The sequence below is a fragment of the Nannospalax galili genome, unplaced genomic scaffold, assembly GCF_000622305.1.
Source record: "Nannospalax galili isolate Female #2095 unplaced genomic scaffold, S.galili_v1.0 scaffold875, whole genome shotgun sequence".
In the NCBI taxonomy this organism is placed as follows: Eukaryota; Metazoa; Chordata; class Mammalia; order Rodentia; family Spalacidae; genus Nannospalax; species Nannospalax galili.
Window position 1 is genome coordinate 1,785,285 of NW_008337059.1, and position 25,233 is coordinate 1,810,517.

The 25,233-nt window shown below is 37.1% G+C and overlaps 1 protein-coding gene and 1 non-coding gene across 3 annotated transcripts in view; one reads left to right on the forward strand and one right to left on the reverse strand.

The window, feature by feature from the left end:
- The window catches only part of R3hcc1l (R3H domain and coiled-coil containing 1 like), a 92,703-nt gene that overhangs the window by 41,553 nt on the left and 25,917 nt on the right, over positions 1-25,233 (reverse strand). The window lies entirely within an intron of this gene.
- On the forward strand, positions 16,222-16,432 carry LOC115070179. The gene has a single exon (XR_003849379.1). It is a non-coding gene; the product is annotated as a small nucleolar RNA U3 (small nucleolar RNA).

Genomic DNA, 25,233 nt, shown 5'->3' on the forward strand with positions numbered 1-25,233 from the left:
TTTTAAATTTAAAAAAAATATATTTTTTGCAGTATTGGGAATCAAACCCAAGGCTTCAAGATTGCTAGTAAATGCTCTGCCTCTGAGCTACACCTGTAATTGGTATTTTCTTTTTTCACATTTTAATTAATACTTGGGCATAATTCCATGTTTTCTGTATTGCTTTTCTCTGCTGCATCCTTCTTCCTGGCAGGGCTGTACCACACACTCACAAAAAAATCAACAAATTTTAAAAAATGAATTATATTTGAGGAGGAAGCGGAAATTTGCATCATGCTCATTAGTAGAGGTGATAAAACTTTACCACTGAAATCTACCCAATGACTTTATAGACATACACAGGCACCAATACATACAGATGCATGCGCCAACATCTCAGTGTTATTAGCAAAAACAATGAGTCTTTCTGTAAGAAACAGTATATTTTAAAATGAAATGGAGATCTTTTTAAAGGTTAAAAACTCATTCAATCTTATGTCTTATGTCTTCCAGGGCTTATACTGAATTCAGTATGTATAGCTCTATTATTTCAACAGCCAACCTAAAAATTTTATAGCCACTTTTGAAAGAGATGTGTCTTTGCTCTGTAAACTGTTATTGAGTATGTTAAAGCTGTAATGAAATGCTTCTTCTAAAAAAAATATTTTAAAAAAAAGTGGGCTGGAAAAATGGCTCAGCCTTATGTCTTCCAGGGCTTATACTGAATTCAGTATGTATAGCTCTATTATTTCAACAGCCAACCTAAAAATTTTATAGCCACTTTTGAAAGAGATGTGTCTTTGCTCTGTAAACTGTTATTGAGTATGTTAAAGCTGTAATGAAATGCTTCTTCTAAAAAAAATATTTTAAAAAAAAGTGGGCTGGAAAAATGGCTCAGCAGCTAAGAACACTGGTTGTTCTTACAGAAGACCAGGGTTCAAGTCCCAGCACCCACATGGCAGCTAACAACTGTCCACAACTCCATTTCCAGAGGATCTGACAGCTTCTCTCCTCCTTGGGCATTGTACGACATGAATGTACTTACCTACATGCAGGCAATACACGCATACACATAAAATAAATGAATAAAAAAAATTTTTTTAAAGTAAAATCTGACATAAAATAATGCAATTAGGGCTGCAACTAAGAAAAGTAAATTCCAAAAACCTTTTCTTCATACTTTCTCAGACCACTTACTTCTACCTTCCAAATTTTATCTACTTTTAATTGCATGTGGGTCTTTTTTACACATATGTATGCTGTAATACTAAAGGATTCTTTTCAATTTAATAAATCTGCCCCCATCTTATTCCTGCACTTCCTGGTCCTTATTAGGTACCATATTCAGAATAAAATGCTTGACCCACTAGAAAGTGAGAAATGTAGGAAGTACCTCCTCTTAAAGAATGTTTTTTTAAAAAGCCTTTTTTAGTATTATTGAAATTTTGCCATTTTCATACAATATATTTTGATGGTATTTTGACCTCCTCCCCTATCTGTACCTCCCCCTTTGTCCCCCTGCCCAATTTAATGTAATCTAATGTACATATAAGAACTATAGAGTCTAATTTGTGTCTTCAAATGTCCATGAGTGTGGGTCCACACAATGGGTCCACCAAGAGTCCCATCCCTGTAAGACACTGACTCTCCTCTCCCTTCTAGCAGCCATCAGTTGTCAAAAGTTCCTTAGCTGGCTTGGGGTATCCATGTCTACTAGGCTGGGATTTTGTCTGGTTTGAGCTTGCATGGGATTTGTGCATGACATCACCATCGCTGTGAGTTCATATGAGTAACTGTTTGGCTGTCTGGAAAATTCTGGTCTTTGTGATCATCCACTACCTCTGGCTCTTACAATCTTTCTGTTCTCCATCTTCTGTCAATGATCCCTGAGCCTTGGGAGGCAGAAGTTTGATACAGGTGCCCTATTCAGGGATAAGCACCCTGCAGCCTCTTGTTCTTTGCATACTGACCAGTTGAAGATTTCTGTGTTACTTACCGTCTGCTGCATAAGGAAACTTCTCTAGTCAGAATTGAGATATGCATTAATCTATGGGTGTATATAATTACTGATATATATATATATATAATTTTAATCTATGGGTATATATGAGTCATTAGTGTCAGTTTAATACAATAACTACTTCATAGAAAACTAGTATTAGGCTCTCTGATTCCTAAGCCTGCTATCAATATGGACACCATCCTATGACATAGACCTTAAACCCAATTAAAGAGTCAATGGTTATTCCCATGCCACTACTGTACCAGTGGGTATATCTTGCCAGGACAGTGGTTGTAGTTCACAGGATTCACAGGTGGATAAGACTGATGATTATTTTTTCCTTCCCATAGCATGCATAGCACCTTTCAGCACTATGAACACTAGCTAGTAGAGATGAGGCTTTGAAGTCAGCACCAACTTGATTTCTCCTTGTTCTATAGCTCATATGTGTTGTATCTTCAGCAATACGGTCTTACCATCAAGTTCTGCTGGGTAACCAAGAGTAAGGGCAATTGCTAGTATTGCTTGAGGGTCTACAGGATGCACCTGGTCAACAGGTTCTAGAAATGGAGTCTATTCCTCGCATTGAAGTTTTGTTGTTGTTGTTAGACCTATGATGTCTAAATGAGGCAATGTCCCCTGTTAAAGGGTAACTTCTTTTAATCTCTCTTTTATGTATATGTATGTGCTTCAAGAAGCTTCTATAGTGGTGGGTTTCCATATGGCTTTTTCTAAGGCCTTTAGTGTTACTTATCCCTCCCCATACTCCCTCCTCTGACCTGCTCTCCCATTCCCCATCCCATTTAACCCTTCCTACTTTAATGCTCCTCTTTCCTCCTTCATACCACTGCATTTTCCCACCCCTCCCAGAGAGCTTCCACTCTTCTACCCCTTCCCATGGCCATTTATTAGTTTCTTGACTTCTTTGAATTTTCAAATTGAAATACCCATCTCTTTAAGATTTCAAAGACACAACCCCCCTCCCAACCTGATTGGCACAACCACTGGAGGAACATTCAGGGTTGTTTGCCCCACCCCTGGATCCCCTGGCATAGGGAAGTGGGGGACAGGCCACTAGTAGGGAGAGAGAAGGAAGAAAGGTGGGGGAAGTGCAGCAAAGGGTCTCTGGCTCCAGAGGACAGGGTTAAGGTCTCAGTGGTCCTGAAACTGGCTGCACAGCTGTGCATTGTTAAGGGTGGAAGAGCCTTTATCCACTTTTTAAACAAGTAATTTTGTCATAGTCTGAAGTTAAAAGCAGATTACGTGAACAGTGGTGGCTACTAAATACTCATAAAGTATAACCATCTCCATATTCAAAAAGCTTTGATTTTCCTTGAGGAGTGTATTCAAGAGGATCCCAAAAGCCACACTTGCCCAACATAAATAAGAAGATGTAAGAGGAACTCGAATGTCAGTTATGCGATGAAATAACTAATTAAGGAATGCTTCCTAGAAAAGAGTACAATTGAATTATGATTTTGCAGAAGGAGAAAGACACTGAACTACTCTGATCTGACTATTATACATTGTGTGTACAAAGAAAAGTCATACTGAATCCTGTATATGCATTCCTTTGTGTCAATTAAAAACAAAAATAGATTTTAAAATTTTATTTCATCTTTCTTTACCACTGAATACAACTCCATTGTGTAAATGTATCATATTTTCATTATCAAAAATTTAGGTGGCTTCCATCTCTTGGCTATTGTGAAAAGAACAGCAACAAACATGGATCTCTGCAATAGGATGAGTTCTTTGGGTATATGCCAAGGAGTGGTATAACCAGGCCAAATGGTAGGTTCATTTTTAGATTTTTAGTTCTCCCACTGCTTTCCATAGGGATTGCAACCCACCAGCAGTAAATGAAGCTCCCTTATACAACTGAGGGCCAAGAACATAAGAGGTCACAAATGGCCAAAGTGTAAAGACTAAGAGCCTGCAGAACACTGGTCCTTGGAAAAGACTCCTATATTAAACTATACCCACTTAGGCTCAGGGACCATTGTGGAAGAGGGAATGGAAATATTTTAACAGCCAGGGAGGAGGTGCATGACCATATGGAAATAAGACTCCTACAAGCTCCTAGGACCCTGCTCATATGACCTACAGCAATGGTGTCAACATGCACAAGACTCATGCAAACTCTGACAAAAACCCAGCATAGAACCAGGAAATGGGCAACTGAACCCAACCTTAGTTTAAGAAATATTGGCAACTGATTAATGCTGGATGAGGAAGAGCTGATTTTCCTAAAGCGAGAGACTCTAGATAGGCTGACTACACCTCAGTATATGAACGTGCACTGAGGGATGTCTGGTGACACTAACTTGACACAATAGGACTTAACACAAATGACAGAATGTATGAATTCCAGTGGGGTGGGGGGGTATGGGAGGGTGCCAGTGGGGAAGGGGGTATAAAGATGATTAAGATTGATTGAGATGTTCTATATGAAATACACAAAAATTCAATTAAAAAATAGAATTTTAAGAAAAGAAAAAGAAAAACACTTTTCTACCGTAGGTCAAACATCCCTAATCTAAAAATCCAAAATGCAAAATTCAAAATTTTGTGAGTCGTATGTCAGCACTCAGTTCTGGAACTTTCAGAATTTCAGATTTTTGAATTAGCAATGTTCAAATCTGAAATATTTCTAGTGCCAAGCATTTCAGATAATGGAAACAGCTTATGATATAGTTCACTCAAGTAATTTACTCTAGTTGCGGGGTGGGGGGGTTGCTTCCATTAATAATAAAATAGATCTAAGCAAGATGAAGAACAAAAAAATTATTATGAGCCAACTCACACTATTAATTTCCTGATGACCTCCAGCATAGTTGATGAACAGAATTTAAGAAATGTAATAAAGATTTAACAATATTTATTACCTTCTAAATATAAAGAAACATGCTAGGCAATTTCATGTCATGTTATTCTTTTAATATTCAAACTCGTGCTCTGAGCTAGAAAGGTATTAGGACAAAGAGAAGAGAAGGCACTACCTATAGCAAAGAAACACCCATATATAATATATATATATATATATATAACATATATTTCAAAGGAAAAAGAAAACAGAAAGGATAAGAAATTCTGTTTATTCTACATTCCTAAAAGTCATCTGATACTAATATATATATTTCTAGAAATGATGCAATAATCATAGTATATCTTAATTTTAATTAGTTAAAGCACCATCAGTACATATCATAATGGACTTCTGGATACAAATGGTGAGATGTGAGTTACCTAAAATAGCTTGTAAGTAGACTCACAACTGATTAAACAACAGAAGTGATAATGACAGTGGATAGAAGTAAATTTACAGGGGTTATTGAAAGGACAATTATGGACTCATACCCCCATAATGCTTCCAAATTTAACATTTTATATAGCAAATCAGATACAGGTCATAAACATTAAGTACTTAACAAATGTCCAATGGATACAAAACCGATGGGATGAGTAAAGATCAAAAATGATAAAACTGGGCCTGCCGTGGTAGCGCACGCCTTTAATCCCAGCACTCGGGAGGCAGAGGCAGGAGGAACTCTGTGAGTTCAAGGCCAGCCTGGTCTACATAGTGAGTTTCAGGACAGCTGGGGCTACAGGGAGACCCTGTCTCAAAAAGACCAAAAAAAAAAAAAAAAAAAAACTCACAGAGCACAGAGGATTAACTGTGTACAATTTACCCAAAGAAGTATCTGAAGGTTTATACTTCAGCCATAAGGTCAAAAAAAAAAGCCAAAATGTGATGAGGATACATTAAAGAACAACAGATTCTTAGACTGCAGAGTGTAGAAAAATGTCATACAATGTGTGATTAAAATAACTAAGAAAAGGAGTGCTTCTTGCTCAAAGAGGTTTCAATGAAAGCACCACAGCTTATTTTACATCTCAAGAACTGGCTATTCAACAGAAGAGGCAAAATTTCTCTTCTACATTTCTATGCTTCTATGTTTCTCCAGAATCAGCAGAAATTAAAGGAAATAAAAGCTTACCTCAATGTAAGAAAAAACAGAACAAAATAAAATCCTATATTATTCAAATTTTATGAACTTCCTTTGGAGTTGTAGGCATGAAAGACCTTTAACACTAGAATTTAAAGAAAAATATATCTTGGATTAAAATTTTCCCACCTAGAGAGCTGGGGAGCTGGCTCAATCAGGTAAAGTACCTGCCACTCAAACCTGAGGACCCAAATTCAATCCCAAGCACTCATGTAAAAAAAGCTATGCCTCATGGGTGCACACCTGTAACCCCAGGGCTGGAGGGGCAGAGAAAGGATTCCAGCAAGCTCTAGCTAAAGCAAGATCTTATCTCAAAAATAACGTGTAGAGTGACTAAGATACCAGAAATCAGCATCTAGCGGCCACATACAAGTACATACACACACACACAAACACACACACAAACATTTCACCGCCAGATATTTACTCATAACATTTGATTTCTTTCTTATCCCCCACCTTTCCTCCTCCCCATAGAGTCTTATTGTTTTTAAAGCAATGTTGAAAGGGCTTTTACCAATCTAATCTACTTCTGGAGAAAAGAGTTAGTTATTCACATTTTGCAGCTAATTTATCCCAGAAAGGCCATCAGCGTGCAATTTTGTTCAAAATTACATTTTCTGAAGGGAATAAGAAATCAGATTCCTTTATGATGGAGGGCAGTCAATTACTAACACATACCTCTAAAACATTTTAGGCCAAATTATTTTTTCTGCAACTTCTCAACACTGGGATAACACTTGAGCACCTAACTGCTTCTACAGTTTCAAAGCTCCCTTGAGTAAAAAATACTAGGAACTTTAAGTACCTCTCTGATCCATCTTCATAAGAATGTGAACGAAGGCAAAACAAATCAGGCTTTTACATTTTCACAATAGGCTTTTCCTGTATTTGTTATTGAAACATACATTCCTCTTCAATCAACAAGGTGTTAGCCCTTCAGACACTCAATGGAGAATTCAACCATGAACTAACTAAAACCAGGATTTAACAAAGGCTCATTCAGAGCATGTAATATTTGAGAGAAACTACCTAAAGAGTATTTCTGCTAATTCTGTCTGTAGAACAAATTCTCTTAAGTTGTTATTTCCTTGGTTCATAGCAGTGTACCGTAACTAAACCATGTACACTGTCTCAACTCTTTCTTTTCAAACAGAGTCTCAGTGTGTCTCTGGTTGATCTTGAACTCACTATATAGCCCAGCCTGATCTCGAACTCACAATCCTGCCTCAGCCTTTCAAGTGCTGGGATTAGACATATGCCACTATGCCTGATTGTCTCAAATTTATTACAAAAGTTAAAACAGTACATATAACCTTTACTTACATTCAAGTACTGTTAACATTTTACCACATTTGCTTTATCACTTATAATCACACAGATCCCTTGTTTCTTTCCTCTTCCTTCTCTCCACCCAGGCTGAATGCTTGGGGTTTGTTGTTGTTGTTGTTTTTCCTGAACCCTATGAGAGCATTTAGCTAAATCTGATGGTTTTTTTTTTTTTAATCTGATCCAGCTTTTATGATAGTTGCAAAATGATTTCCCAACAACTAGAAGTCACTACACATTTACCAGTCAGTCCTTGGCACTTTTCAGAAAACAAAAACAAACCACATATCTTAGAGGTCACAACAGATGATAAGATTTCCTAAGTTAAAAATTCAGTATTAAAAATCTCAATTGTCAAGGTTAGTCAATAAAGGAAATGTCCATCTAAAAAGCATTTTCTAGCTTTTGCATTTTGACTTTGACTTCAAAATCAAAGTCAAAGACAACTATTATTTTATTCAATGTTCCATTTATAAAATGAAAGAAAAAAAGAGTATGTCTCCCAGGCAAAGCTACTGGTCCCTTCACTAGACACAACATAATGTGTCTGTCCCCTTTCTGTTCTTTCCTGGAAAAACACTGAACTGAGTTTGGTGCTCAAATGCAGTGATTAATCTAAATCAGGTATCTGATATATTTGTCTCCTTTTTAAGACAAGCCAAATTCCTCTGAAAAGGAAGCAAGACACAATCCATATGTTAGTAAATGGAAATATGAGAGTAAGGGGAGAAAAAATTTTTTTAAGAATACCTTATTTATCTTTATTTGTATGAGTGTATTGCATGCATGTAGACAGGTGCACCGGTGTCATACAATGCCTGCAGAGGTCAGAAGAGGGCATTAGATTCCCCTGGAACTGAAGTTACAGATGGTTGTTAGTCGCCATGTGGGTGCTGGGAATCAAACCTGGGTCCTCTGCAAAAGCAGTCAGTGCTCTTAACTGCTGAGCCATCTCTTCAGCCCCAAGAAAAAATTCTTAACATAAAATATTTTGGCAACATATTTATCAAATCTATTTTTTTTGAAGAATATCTGTTTGATCTACCTACATTTCTTAAAATTATTAAATGCTTTGGAATGTCTCAAGTGAAGTACACAGTGCACTCTTGACCCTGGCATCCTCTTCATTTTCTAATTCATTTTCTAATAAATGTGATACTTCAAAATAGAGGGAAAATATGGAACACTCCCTGACTATTCACTTGGCTTGCCAATACTGAGGATTTTATTGTATATCCAAGTAAGACTGATCTATGAATCGTCAAGGTTACTGCAAAACACGGTATATGTTTTAAAATCTGTATATACGGCTGTATTTTATGTTCCTTGACTATTTGGTAGATCGCATCTTAGCACTATCAGGGAATAATTTTTGGTAAATATATTTTAAAATAATTCCTTTTACTTTATATAATAGTAAAGAACTGTGAATATTCTTGGCTTCCTGACAAATGACATATTTTATACATGAACAAATATAAGTGTGTACTGGAATGGGACCTGGGGCCTCAATACATGGCAAGCAAGCACTCTATCACTGAATGCACAATGACCAAAAAATTCAAAATCAAGTATGAATGAATCTGATGTGTTTCTGGCAGTGTTCACCTGTGTTGCACCTCACAACTGCACTCCAGCCTTGTATCTGAACACATAACATGCACCCTCTGAATTAAGTATAGTTTTTGCACACAACAGTCAAAACACCCTGGCTCAGATTTGAGACAGCCATATGTTATGAGCTGCATTTTTTTTATTCTACATACCAAGTTTTCTGCTCTTATAGAAACAATGGCTTAACTACAGAAAATAAAGCCTATTTTTCCTATTGTTATTCCTTAGCATATATCAAATAAATGTATCTTTGTATCATGTTAGAATGTTTTACTTCAAAAATTGCTGTTTGAGTTGTTGACTTGATTTCATTAAAAAAAATAATAATAATTGGAGGCTGGAGAGATGGCTCCACAGTTAAGAGCATTAGCTGCTCTTCCAGAGGACCTCGGTTCAGTTCTCAGCACCCACATGGCAGGCAGCTAACAACCATCCCTAACTCCAGTTCCAAGGATCTGTCACCCTCTTCTGTCTTCTACCACCTCTGTGGTTTAAAATACACTGTTTTTCTGTGGTGAAGCAGGAAGGCCACTCTGAAAAGTAAACACCTGAACCAAACTGAGTCAATGTGGCACATAAATCCCGGGGAAAGAAAGATTCAGGGAAAAAGGGCAAAAGCCCTAAGGCACATAAAAGAGCAACAGCAAAACAAGCGTGGTAAGTACAGAGTGAGAAGGGACAGCGAGGTCAGTAAGACAGCTAAGGGCCAACGGAAGTAAGGGTTTGTAGGTTATGGTGAGAACTTTGGATTGTACTTTTAATGTGTTCAGAATTTACTAGAAAGCTTCAGCAAGTGAACTGATGCCATATGTGACTGATCTTTGCTAAACATTTTTCTAGCAATACATGAATACAGCAGGAGGGAAACCTGTTATTTCTTTATTGTAGCATGTCTAGGGTAGATATGGAGGAAATCATAACAGAAAAATGACAGATTTTAAAAGAAAGGCTAACAAAATTTAGTGGGCTAACTAGGAGATGTTTAAGGAAGAGAGGTATGACTCAGATTTTTGTTATGGTCCTCTGTGGCACTAGTTACAAATATTAAGATGAAAAGGCTGAAGAAAAGAAAAGAAAAGATTTGGACATACTCAATTTGAGTACCTACTAGATATCCTGGTACAGATAAAGAAGCAATAGAAAAAAATAAGTCTAAATTAGTGTAAGGAGATTTAAGAATTGAGGATGAACATTTGTGAATAATCAACACAAATATTAAAACCAAAGAGTAAGATAATACCATGGAGGGACTGACATGCAGAAAGCTGGGGGGATCAGTCACGGGAAAACGAATATCTACAGGTGAGGAAGAGGAGGTGCTGTCATTAAAGAGACCACATTAAGAGCACAGAAAGTAAAATGAAGCATTCAGCATCTCTGAAGGAAGTGCAGAAAATATTTTTGAAAAGGCAAGAATAAACAACTATAGTAAATGTGCTGAAAGGTCAAGCACAAAGAACCAAAAATTTTCTACTGAATTTGGCAAGATAAAGCTTGTCAGTAACAATGGAATTGCTTCAGTGGAGTTGGAGCGATAAATACCTCACTGGAATGGGTTAGAAACTGCATACGTGGTAAGGAAGAATGATCCAGAGGGAAGGGAGAAACAATGCAAATGGGGATGACTAACCCCAATAGAGGCATAAATAAGCTTTGAATCTTCAATGTTAGCAACTGTGAAATTAGAAATTCTAACAATACTTGCTTCATCTTTGTTAGAAAAGGGAAATATTATATAGACTATATTCTGTACATCTCAATTATTCAAAGGACAATTAAAGTCTATATGTATCTAATACAGCTTACATATTCAAAATCTTAAGAATTATTCTTGGTTTAGCAAAGCTTCAAGACTTAAGCCTGTACAAAATCAGTTCTATCATTGGATATAAATATTCTAAAAATCACATTCATAAATAAACACATTTTTTAAATAGCCAGTTTGCATCTTTGAAGTGCTGGAGTAACAGCTATTACTATTCACCAACAAACTTTTATACAGTGCTCAGTATTCTGATGACCTAATCAAACTGCAAAATTCTTTCACTTGGTCACTATAGACTATGATCAGAAGAATGAGGTCTACAAGTAGAGAGAATGCAATTTAACAGGGGCTGGAGAGATGGCTAAGCAGTTAAGGACATTGGTTGTTCTTGCTGAAGACCCAGGTTAGAGTCCCAGCACCCACATGGCAGCTAACGACTGTCCATAACTACAGTTCAAGGGGATCTTACAGCCTCTTCTGTTCTCCGCGGGCATTGCATGACACAGGTACACTTACCTACATGCAGGCAATATATGCATACACATAAATAAAAATAATAAATATTTTTAAGAGATAATAACAGATGGTTCATAGTTCTGTAATAGAGAAATATTTTTAAGAAAAACTTAGAACTAGGAACAGAAGAAACCTAACATAAATAAAGCTATATACAGTAAGCCTACAGCCAACATTCTACTAAATGGGGAAAAACTGAGAGCATTTCCTCTCAAGTATGAACAAGAAAAGTGTGCCTATCCCTTTTACTTAACAGAGTGCTCAAAGTCAGAGTAACAGGAGGGAGAAATAAAAGGAATACAAATAAGAATGGAAGAAGCCAAATTATCTTTATTTGACATGATTCTCTACTTAAATGTTTTGGGTTTTGTTTTTTAACATTCATTTACATATTTATCCTAGGTGTTATGTCAGAGGACAACCTGCAGGAGTCAGTTCTTCCCTTTCACTCCGTGGGATCCAGAAAGGAACTCAAGTCATCAGGTTTGTCAACAAGCACACTTACCTGCTGAGTCACCTCTCTGACTCCATGATCCTACACTGAAAGCTTAAAAAAAAAAAAAAACCCTAAAAACACCACCAGAAAACTCTTAGAAACTGATAGATGCTTTCAGTGAAGCAGTAGAAAGTACAAGTCAACACACTGGTAACCATAACAACATTCAGTAACAAACTTGCCAGGAAAGAAATTGGAGAAAAGTCCTACTAACAATAGCTTCTAAATAAATTAATAAAATACCTAGGAAAAGACCTAACCAAAGAGGTAAATGATCTCCACGATCAAAATTTTAAGAGATGGAGGAAACTGAAGATGCTACAAGATGAAAAGAACTCCTATGCTCATAGACCAGTAAAATTAATATGAAAATGGCTATATTGCCAAAAGCAATCTGCAGATTCAAATACAATTTCTTTTTTTAAAAAACACTTTATTTACTATTTTATGTGCATGAGTATAGTATCTGCATGTAGGTTAAGTGCACCCGTGTCATGCAATGCCCATAGAGGACAGAAGAGGCTGTCGGATCCCTTGGAACTAGAGTTACAGACAGTTGTTAGCTGCCATGTGGGTGCTGGGAATCTAACCCAGGTCTTCTACAAGACCGGTCAGTGTTCTTAAACACTGAGCCATCTCTCCAGCCCCTCAAATGCAATTTCTATCAGAATCTCAATGACTTTCTTCACAGAAAAAAAACAAAAAAAAAACAAAAAAAAAAAAAACATATAAAGGCAAAAAAGCCTGAAAATAGCAAAAGAAATCTTCTTAAGAAAAAGAAATAAAAGACTGAAAATAGCCAAAGTAATCCTTCTCAGAAACAGTAATGCTGGCAGTATCGTAATTCCTGAACTCAAATTATGTTACATAGTCACAGTAACAAACAGGATGATACTACCACAAAAAACAGACATGTGGACCAACGGAATAGAACAGGACCCAGAAATAAACTCAGCTACAGCCATTGAACTTTTAACAAAGGTATTAAAAACATACATTGGAGGAAAAGTCTATTTAATAAATTGTGCTGGGAAAATGGACTTCCATAGTGTCCTCTGAATATATACCCAAGAATGGTATACATGGGTCACATGATAATTCTATTTTTGGCTTTTGAGAAACCTTCACTGATTTCCACACAAGTCACATTCCCACCAACAATGTGTGAGGCTCCTCTTTCCCAACATCCTCCCCAGCATTTCCTATCTTTGTTTTCTTGACAATCATTACTAGATCTCTGTCTCCCGGCACAAAAATCAAATTAAAATGGATCAAAGACCTTAAAGTAAAACCTGAATCTCTGAAAACATTAGAGAAAAACAGAAAATACTTCAGGATATAGACATAAGTAAATACTTTTTGGAAAGGGCTCCAATAGCATAGGAAATAATTCCATGAACTGACAAGTGGGATTATAAGAAATTAAGCTTCTGCATAGTAAATAATCAAAATGAAAAGAAAACTTACAGAATGAGAAAAAAATTTGTCATCTACATATCAGACATCTACAATAAACTAAAAAAAATCAAACACCAAAAATTAAACCACCCAATCAATAAATGGGTTAATGGACTGAATAAACAGTTCTAAAAAAAGAAAAGGGAAAGAAAGAAAATGGCCAATAAACACAAAAAGTATTCAACATCCTTAACTATCAGAAATCAAATGAAATCTGACGTGAAATTCCACTTCGCCTCCTTTATAGTGGCTATCAACAAGAAAAAACTAACAAATGCTGGTGAGGATGTAGGAAAAGAGGAACCCTTATACACTACTAGGAAATGTAAATTTGTGTAGCCACTATGGAAATTAGGATGGAGTTTTCTTATAAAAGTAAAAACGGAACTACCATATGACCTGGTTGTACTACTCTTGGGAACATACCCAAGGGAAACTAAGTCAGCAGACCACTGAGGGACCTACACATCTGCTTACTGTTGTACTGCTCACCATGGCTAGGAAATAGAACCAGGTGAGCTAGCTATCAAAAGGATAAAGAAAGTGAGGTGTGTATGCACTATGGAATTTTACTCATCTGTAAAGAAAAATGAAATTATGACATTTGCAGGAAAATAGATGGAACAAGACACCATTATGTTAAGTGAAATCAGACTCAGAAAGACAAATACCACGTCTTTTCTCATCTGTAGAGCCTGTGTCTATGTATGTGGGGAGGGCTCATAAAATTAGAAAGGGCATCATGGAAAAGAAGAGATTTTAAAGGAGTAGGAGAAGAGAAGATACTGGATACATGTGACATGAAAGCAGAAAAGAGGAGTATTTCAGAGGAGGACGGGAATCAGGCATTTGGGTGCAGGGGGATGAATTAGAAAAAAGTGTAATGACACGTGTGAAAATACTATAATGAAACCCATTAGTTTGTATACTAACTTAAAAAACTAATAGGAAGGAAAAAAATCTCAAAAACTCAAAAGAGAAATTTTAATAAAGTATATATAAAGCTAACAAAAATAAAATCTAAAATTTTTTCTTAAATTTTAGTCTCACCTTCCAAAAATGTGTCTAGCCCTTTTATACATATTTTTACGTTTAATTTAATTTATTTTTTGTGTGGGTGTGGGCATGCAGATGCCATGTTGCAAATGTGGAGGTCAAGGACAGCTTGCAAGAGTTCATTTTCTCCTTCCAGCATGTGAGTCTTGAGAAATCAACTCAGGACATCAGGTTTAGTGGCAAGTGTCCTAACCTTCTGAGTCTTTTTACTGGTCCCAATCTTTTACATGTATTTTTAAATCATGGTTTAAAAAAAAAATGTAGCGTAGATTTACTTTTTAACCTTTGCCTGCAGACTACTGTCATCTTAGACACTGTTGCATAACAGATCACTAGAACTTTGCCTGCAGACTACTGTCGTCTTACACACTGTTGCATAACAGATTACTAGACCTTTTCCATGGCCCATCGCTGCAACTCCACTCCTTGTTGTCCTCTCCTTGAAGCCCTTGGCAATTCTACATTAGCTGCTATGTAGCTGTTTGAGTAAGAGACCCGATATAAGTAGAATCAAGTACTATGTATCACTAGGAGATGTGCTTATTTCACTTAACATAATGTCTTCAAGATGTTGCATGTAAGGAAGTCCCTCCCTTTTAAGGCTGTGCAATATTCCATTACATATAGGCAACACTTTTTTCTTTCTCATTGGTCTACTGGTGAACATTCAGGCTGCATTCACATCTTCGTGACTGTGAATCACACTGCAATAAGCATGGGAATGTAGTTACGTCTTTAAGATGCTGTTCTCAGTTATTTCTAATGTATGCCAAAAAATGGAGTCATTAGCTTATATGGTAATTCTAGTTTTTAATATTTTGAAGGACTTCTATACTACTTTCCATTTCAGAATACCACTTTCTCAACAACAATATGCGGTTTTTCCACAAAATGGCTCACACTTCTTTTCTGGGTTTGACTTTGTTTTTTGATAGAGGCTACCCTAATAGGTATGAGATAATAGATCACTGTTGCTTTGATTTGTACTTCCTGATGACTAGTAATGCTAAACATTTTCTTCACATGCTTTTTTGGTCATCTGAGCATCTTCTTTTGAGCCATGCATATTCAGGCCTATTGCTCCTATCTCTTTAAATATATTTTTTACTTATTATTTTATGTGTATGAGTGTATTGCTTGAATGTATGTAAGTGCGCTTATGTCATGCAATGCCGCAGAACTAGGTATCACATGGGTTCTGGGAACTGAACCCAGGTCCATGACAAGAGCAGCCAGTGTTCTTAAACCACCAAGTCATCTCTCCAGCCCCTGTTGCTCCTATTTTAATTGGGCTATTTGTTACTGAGTTACTGGGACTCTTTACGTACTCTAGATACTAAGCCCATCTCTGACATGGTTTGCATATACATTTTCCCATTCTGTACACTATGTTTTCACTCAATTGTTTCCTCACCATGCAGAAGTTACTAAATTTGATGGAGCAAATAAAATAACTTTAATAATACTTTGCTGTGTAGTTTTAAACTCATTTATATAGCTTTTTAAAATTTAAGCATTCTTGTAATTTGAGACTGGAGCGATAGCTCAGCAGTTAAGAGCACCTACTGCTCTTGCAGAGAACCTGAGTTCAATTCCCAGTACCCACATGGAAGGTAACAATCATCCCATAATTCCAGTTTCAGAGAAATTCAATGCCCTCGTTTGACCTTTGCGGGCATTGCATGACACAGGTGCACTTACATTCATGCATGCAATACACTCACACAAAAATAAGTAAAACTTTTTTTTAATTTTTAAAAATTAAAAGAAATGTTCTTTAGAAAACTAAAAATAAATCAGGAATATACTCAATTTTCCCAAACTGTGAAATTCCCCACTCCCAATGTCACGCACAAACATAGTATATGCCTAAGATATACAAATAAGAAACAAAGACATGCCCTTCCTACATACGAGCTTCACTTTGTAATATGTTTGATCCAAACACAAGAAAGGTACTTTTATGTTACATAGTAACATAAAAAGTTATACTTGGAAGACTACACTTTCAGGGATCATTTCCATAGTTGTAACTAGAGAAGTTTCTGACTGTGTAGAGTACTAGAAACCATGAGGATGAGATGCAGTGTTCCCTCCTGAGCGTGAAGCTAGCTCTTGAGGTTGCTTTTTTGCAACTGCCTTTAGCCAATGATGATTGTTCTTCTCTTCCTTTGGAAGAGTTAAAGGGAGGGATCACAGTCTGAGTGAAAGGAAAAAAATTATACTTTGAATATCTGAAGCTGTTCCTCTCTCTCCATCTATGAAATCCACTAAATGAACCACAACCGATTCTGCTGTAATTTTCTTAATGCACTTGCTGTTACACAACTGAAAATGCAAAATAATTTCTACATCCAGCTGAAGGTTCCCTTCTATTAAAAAATGGGCTGTACAAAATATGTATTTCAACTTGAATTAACAATCTGTCATGTTTAAGTCCATGGTGAAGAATCATTCCAAGGTTTCTCTTTAACACACCTGAACTAAAGAGAAATAAGCGTTATCATTTAAAATTATACCACAAAGGTATGCAAGAATTAGATTCAGAAGTAGAATGCAGAATGAATGAAATGTCAAACAGTTGCAGTCAGTCTGCCAAACTGGGCCATGTAGGAGCCAAGGCCTCCAAGTATTATATAACCTAAGACAGGATACCCGCATTACCATCTCCGATTCCTATTTCTTTTAGTACGTGATTTTTTTTCTATCATTTTCTTTACCATGTGACATTTCTTGGTATTCCTCAAGCATTTCTACCTCTCTCAGTTTCTTGGACAATGCAATTCCAGTGCATCCAAATTATATACAGAATAAGAAAAGCCTTCTCAATAAGTATCTAAGGTACCTCCTATTTCATCATGACATAAGACCTTTACCATTAAGATTTATGATACAAACTTATTTGGGCCACTTATCAGCTCTTACTTGCTCATTTAAGAACCTCAGTTATTTCAAAAGAGCAAGATCTCACTCAATCCTCCTCAAAACTCTATTGTTGTTGTTGCTGTTTATTCTATTATTACTAGCCCAATTCTAAAATGATAAGTGAGGACCAAGGAATGTTACACAATATGTCTAAGGATGAAGAACTGGAATGTATGTAAGAATTATTTAGGGTGTTCTCACAGATGGCCCATGGAATTTTTAGTAGTGTCCACCTTTCTGTTGTGCATTTTTTATTTGGTTTATGTTCTGTTTTGTTTTTATTTTACACAAGTTCTTGCCATGTACCCCAAACTGGCCTGGAACTATGTAGCTCAGGCTGGCCTCAAACTTGAAGTTTTCCTGCCACCACCTCCCAAGTGTTGGAATTACAGGTATATGCCACTATGCCGAGCCCTGGTTAGCACCCTCCACTTTAAAATTCTTTTCTTCGTGTGTCTTTCTTGTTCATTTGGTTTTCTGTTTGTTTTTTTAATATTTTATTTACTATTTTTATTTTATGTGTATGCATGCAGGTAAGTGCACCCGTGTTGTACAATGCCTGTGGAAGACAGAAGAGGTTGTCGGCTCCCCTGGGACTGGAGTTATGGACAGTTGTTAGTTGCCATGTGGGTGCTGGGATTCAAACCTGGGTCTTCTGCAAGAACAACCAGTGTTCTTAACCACTGAGCCATTTCTCCAGCCCTCGTTTGTTTTTTGAGAGTCTCACTATATGCAGAGCCCAAGCTGGCCTCATTTTTGTCTTAGCCTTCTGACTACTAAGATTAAAGGTATGTTACCTCACCCAGCTTAATATCTGACAATGCTCTGGAAAGGAAAAAGAAAAAGAACTATATCAACTAGCTAATGCCTTATCAGATTCCCAACTACTTATTTTCACATCTCTAAACAATACTGAGCCATGAACTGAGAAGCCACAGGAACACCAATGGGTCAACAAAGCTAATCAAAACTTTCCAGGGGTCTAACCTTACATTGGTTTGCCACATGTCAATCCTTTAAATATAAACCCAACACTCTCCACTGCCATTTAAAAACCAGCCTGTCAACAGGGTTTAGGGCTGCTTCATTTTTAGATAGAATCTTAAATGATCTTTGGATGCTTATAGAATACTTGCATACTGTCAATTTCAACAAATATTGCTTAAGTAAATAAACATGCGTTAGGTATTCTCTACTCCCTCCTGCCATACCAAACTGTTAGCCTGCCTCACTCCCAATTATCCCAAGCTCCTTGAAAGCAAAAAATAAGCCTTATTATTTTTATATTCGCAGTTCTCATCATCATTCCTAGCATGTGGATGACATTCATAATTTAACAAGTAAATGAGTACAAAAGAAAATGTGCCTAACACAAAGAAGCACCAATTCAAATGTTTTCCTTGAAACTGTGTGCTTGTGTGTGTATGTGTGCCTGTGTGTGCACATGTGCAGTTTACTAAAAGGAAATGCATTCTTTAAAGATAAAGTCTTTGTTATTATGCTACTTCTTTGACTTACCTCAATAATTATTTTTCTAGTAAAGCATGTACATGACGTGTTAAATTATTTACAGACACTAAAACTACATGTAAACCAATGATGACAACAAAATTAAACCAGATCTACATTTAGGTCCCTTTACCCAACCAGCATGGTTCATTCTTGAAAAAATCACAATTTTATGCCATTATCAACAAAGTGATGCTCTATTTTTAAAGCATCACTCATTTTTACAGATGAGTATTATATAGATACATTCTAAGTAAAGGAAAATAGTATATCAATCTATTATTTCAATCATGTTATACCTCTCTCAGATACAAATCCTGCATTCTAGGTAAGAGGGCATCATAGCCGGTTCCTTCCAATCTCTGAAACTCACTCCTTGAACTATTTCTGTTTAAATATTCCTAGCCACTATTTATTCAAAAGATTTATCACAATTTCAGCTTTATCTTATAACCACTTAAAGGCAACTGATTTCACACTTCTGTGAATTAATACATGCTCAGTATTTATGGTATTCATGTCATTACATACAGTATGATATTCTTATTTGAATGTTACATTTATGGTCAGACATGGTGCTAGTCACCTGAGGTCTCAGCTAGACTGCCCAGAAGACTAAGGCAGAAGATAGTTCGAGCCCAGGAGTTTGGCACTAGCCTGAACAACAGAGTGAGATCTCCATCTCCTAAAAACAAAAGGGGAACTATATTTATGTGTTTATGAATGTCATCTTATACTCTGTTTCTTGAAGGCAGATATTGTCTGTAACACACTCTTTGTAAACCTGGAAAAGTTTACTTTTCTACTTTTTTAGGAAACAAGGCAAGGAGTATTGGACTGTGCTCTGAGATCCACAGCTATATTATACTCATCTTCCTATTTCCACAGATGAAAATAGTGCCCAACACACGGAAACTAAAATATTTTAAACATTCAAATTAAATTTCATTTTCCGTGGCCATAAAGAAACGGCCCTGAAGTTTTGCCCCAGTCAGATTATATTAGTATCTCAAAATATCAAAATTACATTTTTCCCCCAAATCCTCTTTGAATTGTCTAGAAGTACCACAAACACAAAAGATGCACTTTATGCTCTTTTGTAAAATGTATTACTTGTCTCTGTGTGTGTATGATGTGTATGTGAGCACACATATAAAAGTGCACCTGAGGAGATCAGAGGACAGGTATGTGGAGTCAGTTTTCTCCCTCCACCTTTATGTGAGTTCTGGGGACTGAACTCAGGAGACCAGACTTGCTCAACAAGTGCCCTTACAAGCTGAAAAGTATAGCCGGCCCACTTTCCCTCTTCTCAAGCTTGGGAAGCGACTGTCCCAGCATTGACTATATACATAGTAGGTAGGCAATCATCCTCTCAAAAAACTTGAAGCAACATAAGAATACATCATACATACTTATTTGACCCATGTAAAAACATGTTAAATACTCTTCCTACTGAGATTTATTTTTCATCATCTTTGATACAAATTCTAAAATGCTGTCAGGTCTCATGCCCCAATAAGTGTGCATCCACAAGCAATTATGGAGATAGATAGCTTATGGGGAGGGGGCACTCTTTGGTCAGGTCCCAATGCTGGCCTGTGGTTAGGGGGAAAGGAGTGGAGGAGGGGTGTGGTCCTGTGATTAATCACTGCCCACTCTGCTGAGGGGTATTTATCACAGTCCACTGTCAGGTAAATCACTGGAAAAACACCTCTTCAGTAATTAATGTGAAGTGACGGATGGACAGCCCCTGGGCCCATTAATCAGGAACATCAGCAGCCTACTGAGATTATGAATGTCAGGATGCATAAACTGCCGGTGGATCAATAAGCCCAGGAATTCATCCAAGGCTCTCATTTCCGAGGCATCTCCGGTACATTAGGCTCCCTCAACCCCTCCCTCCATCTGAAGTGAAAACCAAGGCATCAGAACAAAGAGCAGGAGCTGAGGTCTAAAGTGACCACTCTAAGAATGCAGTCAAGGAAGCTGGTATGACTAGGAAAGATACCAGGATGGGCAACATGTGCACAAAGCACTGATCAAAACGCTCTCTCAGAAGGCTTAAGTGTTCTGAAAAATCAAAGGAACTAGGAAGACACAGCTAAAAATCACTTACTCTGAACTTCATTATCCATTTTAGGTATTCAGCTTCTGGCTTCTAATCTTTTACCTATTTTCCTGTCTATATTTCCTTTCATCTAAGAACCACTAATATATAAAGAAATAAGAATGAAAATTCAATTTTTGCTACCTAAGAATCTGGGTAAATTTTTAATTTAGTAAGAAAAAGGACTTCTATGAAATTATTTAAATCTAATTGAATTTCATCTCTGATTACTACGCTGAACAAGGAAGAAGTACCTGCAGCATTACACCTGTTCACCTTGTGGAACAGTCTGGAGCTCAGAGTAACTGTCTCATCATTTCAAGTTTGGTCAAATTTTGTATGGGAAGGAAGACTGGACTAGGACCTTATACTGAACACATTCTAGAATGGCAGTGACGGGAAGGAGACTGTCCTGGCTGCCACATCCCGCCAAACCCCAGTGCTGCGCTTTGTGGTCAGACTCAGGCCAGGGCTGCAATTGTTGGTTAGAAAGTGTCTCAGAGTTACGGCTGCCTGTTCCACTAAATCTCATTTCATCCTACTGATGGATGGATGGACAGATGGCTGCTTGGTGAAAGCAGCATTATCAGCCAGCTTCTATGGAGCCTCTAAATGATGGATAGCCCTCTCTCTACTTTCTCCAAACCACCATCGATCCAAGCCATATTTCAGCGGTCAGAAGCCCAGTAATATTAAGACACACAATCAGGTTAAGTTACTTGCAGTATAAACCTCTAGAACAGAAATCTTAACACCTCTGCTTTGCTGTCACGAACTAGGTTCAAAGCGTTAGTTTGATTCTTTCTAGCTGCAAACACTATGAATTCCAACAGCTCAAAGCCCAAAGGGAACAGCTGGGCTCGATTCCTAACAGTACTTGAAAAGCTGGCTTGCCTGCCAAATTTTTTACTAGCCAGCTCATTTCTGGGAAATGAACTCTGCAGCAATGGTGAGCAGAACTGTGAATATGTAGAGTGTGAAACTATTAGAACCATCAAAGAGTTTGTCAGTGATACCATCAGCAAGCTCAAACCTGTGGCATGTATACCAACACCAAGAATGTTGATTAAAACCAGGACAGATTAAGTCTTTTATACAGAATCCTAAAATGTTGTATCTATCTGGTCTGCTTAACCAGTCAGTCTGTATGCTCTTCAGTATATATCATATCGAAACTCCCAATCCTTACCTGCTTTCACAAGTACATTTCTGTATCCATTCATGTTGTTACCTTTAAATACTTATCTTAGACTGCCTCCCTCTTTAGGCTCCATGCCTGCCTTCATTCCTTCCATGTCACCCTTGGCTCTCTGACAACTTAAGGCCCATATAACTGGGCTCTGTATGAAAATTATTTCCACTCTTATGACTGGAAGAAATAGACTGACCTCAGCTTTGTGATATGGAATCCTAGAACCCACGTGTTTTCCTTTTCTATGCTTACATATCCCCAAATTATCTCTAAATGCTTCACCATAGACTATACCCCATCAGGATGACCTGGTCCCTCATGCTCCAACTGTTGTCTAAATTGCTGCCACTCTGAGACTATACTCAGAGTTTATTTCTTTGTAAGCAAAATGTCTCACCAGAGTGACAACTGTCTTTCTTTAGTGCTCTAACCTCTACAGCTCTGTTCTATAAAAATAATGTACTATGTTTAAGATACACACCTTTGTTACAGCACTGTATTTAAGAACAGCACTGTTTTTCAGATAAATATTAAAGAATTTTCAGACTCATACTATTAGAAAGGATCAAACAGGTTAAAATTTAACATCCTAATTTTTCAAATAAGGACACTGAGGATCCAAGGTTTTAACGTCCACTGCTACATAAATATTAATGGCAATACAAGACTGCAACCTAGGTTACAAGTGCCATGCTCCCTCTACTACATTCCCCAAGGCCTTTCATCTTCATCCATGGTACTTCAGCAAGAGGGTGGGTAAGGAGGGTTGAATGCTGTTTGTTTTTATGTGTCTGTGTCAGGAGGGAGCAAAGTGGTCACAAAGACTCACCTAGTGACTCATGACTATTGTGTGTACCATCCAAGCTGTACACTGGTCATCTAAGGGTCATTAATTATCTTAGAGAACAAAATCAGGTAAAGCCCTGACAACTTCCACTCTTCTTTATTTGCCCCAGCTCTATCCAGAAGACTGAAAAAATAAGAAAAAAGAAGAAAAGCCAGAAACTGAAGAAAAATCAGAGAGCAAGAGGCCCCACAACTCGGCCTAAATGGATAGATTACGGGTGCAGTGTCCTTTTTGTTTCCAAGAATGCCACCCACATTTGGGTCAGAAACAAAGTACAAGATGAATAACTGGACTTCCCCCTCTGGTGGCCAGAATGTGTCACTACTGTTCTGCTTAATCTTCCAACCCACCTCCATACAAGCCCTGAAGGCTTCATAACAGAAAGGGAACCCTCAAAAAAACAAAATAAAACAACAACAACAAAAAAAACAAGCTCTATAACCTCCTTATCTTAAAGATGAGAGCCTAGGTGGACGGTTTCTCTTAGACTCACAACTACTCGAGTAAAAATTCAGACCAGAATCCCTATCACCTATCAACAAAACTAATAATTTTATCACCCAGTTTTCCACCAAGTATATGCTCAAGATATATGCTGAGCAAAGTTTAATCAGGAAGTTAATTGTGCTGCAAAAATAGTCACATAATGTACATCAAATCCAAATATATTATCCACGCTAATGCTCATCTCCATTAGTGTAGTAAACGGTCAGGATGACTTTCCAATCTCATTCCCGTAGAAATGTGCCTCACACATTGGAGAGGAATTCTACTTTATTCCTGGCATAAGAAAAAAGCATTTAAGAATTCCAAAACAGGACATTTCACTCCCAAAAAATGTTTTAAGCTTGTGTTAAATTAGTAAGCAACAGCAATTCTTTGAAATATATAATCCTTAAGTGCATAGAAAGGCTGTTTTATTTGCATGTGCCTAATGTATTTTAGAATAATCCATCTTTATGCTCATTTATGCAGCTGTCTTAAGCCAGTATGAAGATCCTGATTTTTCGTTTAGAAAAGTCTTTGTAGAATTTCTATTTTGGTTAAGAAAGAACTATTAGTCCATGCCTAAGAAAATAATAACTTAGTTTTTTCAAAATCTGTTCCTGGGAACCATATCTAATTATATCTTCTGTTTCATTAAGGTTTAAGGCCTTACACATGAAGGTGAAGTCGTGGGAGAGTAGCATCAATAATAGTAGCAGAGGAAGAGAAACAAAAAGGAATAATTGCCACCCTAACATGTGCTTACTATATGACAGGGACTACATGAAGCGTGTGTGTGTGTGTGTTATATTTTCTCCCATCTACTATATTAAGTAACTCAAGACCGTCTAACTTCTGTTTATTAGAATATCAAAGTTCCCACACTTGTCTACTATATCAGATTGCATGATAAGCAGCAAGATGGTCTGACTCGCAATAATGTATTAATTCCACAAATATTCACAATTTGATTAGAATTTGTGTAAAAGCAAAGCAACCAAAGAAAATTCAAAAACACCTTCAGTAAAATGAGAAAAAAAACCAGTATAAAAATGAAAGAGCATGAATACTTTCATGGTGTATTTTTTCCAATAACCTTCCAAACTTAAAACTGCTGACAATAATAATTCACTATTGTCTCTGAAATTTCCCCCTTCACCTTGCCTCACCCTCAAAGCCATATGGTAAAGAACCTCACCAGGTGTCAGGAAAGGAATTCCACTCTTGTATTTCCCATAAGAATAATTTCTACACTTCCCTCCACCTTCCCCAAGCACTGAAAACATTCAGAGGCACGTAGAAACATGAGAACAATGTCCAGTAAAACCGATAATTTTTTAAAGCAAGAGAAAGCATCAAATCAGAATATAAGATATACTTCCAAAGATGAGCCAGTGACTAAGCCAGACATGGCAGTGCACACTTATAATCCGAGCGCTTGGCAGGATGATCCTAAGTTCAAGGCCAGCCTGGACAACACAAAGACCATCTGAAAAAATAAAAGTTCAAATAAGAAACTCATACATCAAATACAAACTGCAGATGGTACTTTCAGAATCAATCCTATAGAGAATATAATAGTCACAACATTTTAATATGTGTTTTCCTTGGGAATTTATAACCTTTGCCTTTCTGCATGCAGGTGAACAAAAAGAATACAACTTGTACATTGTACATTTCATGAAAAACCTGAGTATTAAGACAATAGAAGACACAATACAAATGTAATACATAATGCCAACGGAATCTTGAGAGTTCCAAAATACATAGACCACAGTATGGACAGGTTTTCCTTGCAATATAGTGTAATTAATGTCCCAAACTCTTTACACTCCACTAGCTATAGTCACCATTCATGAATACCAACTGATTTCACACTTTATAGGCTGGGAAACAGGCTGCCATGTAGTCTTTTTCACACTCCACTGACATAGTAACCCCT